We start from the raw sequence: 2500 nt of genomic DNA, 5'->3' as shown, positions 1-2500 counted from the left end.
GCAAGAGAGAGAGGGGGAGGCAGGGGGGGAGGGAGGGAGGGACTCGCTCCGGACACAGGTCCGCCCCGTACGAACCCCTGCGCGCACACACCCCAAACAAAACACAACACAACAAGACAAAGCAAAACATCCTCATTGCCATCTCCCTCTCACCTCCACGTACCAGGGGCACGAGAGGGAGAGCAGGAGAGAGAGAGGGGGAGGCAGGGAGGGAGGGACTCGCTCCGGACACAGGTCCCCCCGTACGACCCCCTGCGCGCACACACCCCAAACAAAACACAACACAACAAGACAAAGCAAAACATCCTCATTGCCATCTCCCTCTCACCTCCACGTACCAGGGGCACGAGAGGGAGAGCAAGAGAGAGAGGGGGAGGCAGGGAGGGAGGGACTCGCTCCGGACACAGGTCCCCCCGTACGACCCCCTGCGCACACACCCCAAACAAAACAAAACACAACAAGACAAAGCGAAACATCCTCATTGCCATCTCCCTCTCACCTCCACGTACCAGGGGCACGAGAGGGAGAGCAAGAGAGAGAGGGGGAGGGAGGGAGGGACTCGCTCCGGACACAGGTCCCCCCGTACGACCCCCTGCGCACACACCCCAAACAAAACAAAACAAAACAAGACAAGACAAAGCAAAACATCCTCATTGCCATCTCCCTCTCACATTGCATGACAATGTGAGGGCCCTAGCTGTGAGCTGGGCCTCGTGCCCCTGGTAGGTAGAAAATACTTGACTGTGACCGGCAGGGGCACGGGAGCCGAGATCCGGTGTAAGTAGGGGGGAACCCTGCCTCGGGGATGCCACTGCTGGTGCTGGCACCAGTAGTGGCTGTACACATGTCCTGATGGGACACACGTGTGGCTAGATGTGAGCTGGGCCTCGTGCCCCTGGTAGGCGGAATATACTATACCCTCACCAACGGGGGCACGGGACCGTGATCGGGTGAGAGAAGGGCGAAACACTGCCTCGGGGCTGCCACTGCGGGTGCAGGCACCCGTAGTGGCCGTACTCACGTCCTGACGGGAAGCACGCATGGCTAATTGTGAGCTGGGCCTCGTGCCCCTGGTAGTCGGAATATACTTCACTGTGACCCACAGGGGCACGGAAGCCGAGATCCGTTGTAAGTAGGGGGGAACCCTGCCTCGAGGCTGCCTCAACAGGCACAGGCACCCGCAGTGGCCGTACTCACGTCCTGACGGGGCACACGCATGGCTAGACGTGAGCTGGGCCTCGTGCCCCTGGTAGGTAGATAATACTTCACTGTGACCGGCAGGGGCACGGGAGCCGAGATCCGGTGTAAGTAGGGGGAAACACTGCCACGGGGATGCCACTGCTGGTGCAGGCACCAGTAGTGGCTGTACACATGTCCTGATGGGACACAAGCATGGCCAGTTGTGAGCTGGGTCTTGTGCCCCTGGTAGGTGGAATGTACTTTATGGTCACCGACAGGGGCAAGAGAGCCGAGGGGCGGTGTAAGCAGGGGGAAACACTGCCCCGGGGCCCCCCACTGCAGGCATAGGCACCCGTAGTGGCCGTACCCATGTCCTGTGGGGGCCATTACATAGCTAGTTGCGAGCTGGGCCTCGTGCCCCTGGTAGTTGGAATATACTTCACTGTGACCCACAGGGGCACGGAAGCCGAGATCCGTTGTAAGTAGGGGGGAACCCTGCCTCGAGGCTGCCTCAACAGGCACAGGCACCCGCAGTGGCCGTACTCATGTCCTGAAGGGGCACACGCATGGCTAGATGTGAGCTGGGCCTCGTGCCCCTGGTAGGCGGAATATAATATACCCTCACCAAGGGGGGCACGGGAGCCGTGATCGGGTGAGAGAAGGGCGAGACACTGCCTCGGGGCTGCCACTGCGGGTGCAGGCACCCGCAGTGGCCGTACTCACGTCCTGACGGGAGGCACGCATGGCTAGTTGTGAGCTGGGCCTCGTGCCCCTGGTAGTCGGAATATACTTGATGGTCACCTACAGGCCCACGAGAGCCGATCTCCAGAGTGAGTAGGTGGAAACACTGCCTCGGGGCTGCCACTACAGGCACATGCACCCGTAGCGGCAGTACGCGTGTCCCGGCGGGGCACACGCATGGCTAGATGTGAGCTGGGCCTCGGGCCCCTGGTAGGCGGAATATACTATACCCTCACCAACGGGGTTCACTGGAGCCGTGATCGGGTGAGAGAAGGGCGAGACACTGCCTCGGGGCTGCCACTGCGGGTGCATGCAGTACGCATGTCCTGACGGGGCACACGCTTGGCTAGAAGTGAGCTGGGCCTCGTGCCCCTGGTAGGCGGAATGTACTTCACTGTGACCCACAGGGGCACGGAAGCCGAGATTCATTGTAAGAAGGGGGGAACCCTGCCTGGAGGCTGCCACAACAGGCGCAGGCACCCGCAGTGGCCGTACTCACGTCCTGACGGGAAGCACGCATGGCTAGTTTTGAGCTGGGCCTCGTGCCCCTGGTAGTCGGAATATACTTGATGGTCACCTA

This window comes from Halichoeres trimaculatus, unplaced genomic scaffold (genome assembly GCF_033239565.1).
Source record: "Halichoeres trimaculatus isolate MK-OKI-2021-1 unplaced genomic scaffold, fHalTri1.1 fHalTri1_scaffold_54, whole genome shotgun sequence".
Taxonomy (NCBI): domain Eukaryota; kingdom Metazoa; phylum Chordata; class Actinopteri; order Labriformes; family Labridae; genus Halichoeres; species Halichoeres trimaculatus.
This window is presented reverse-complemented; position numbering follows the sequence as displayed.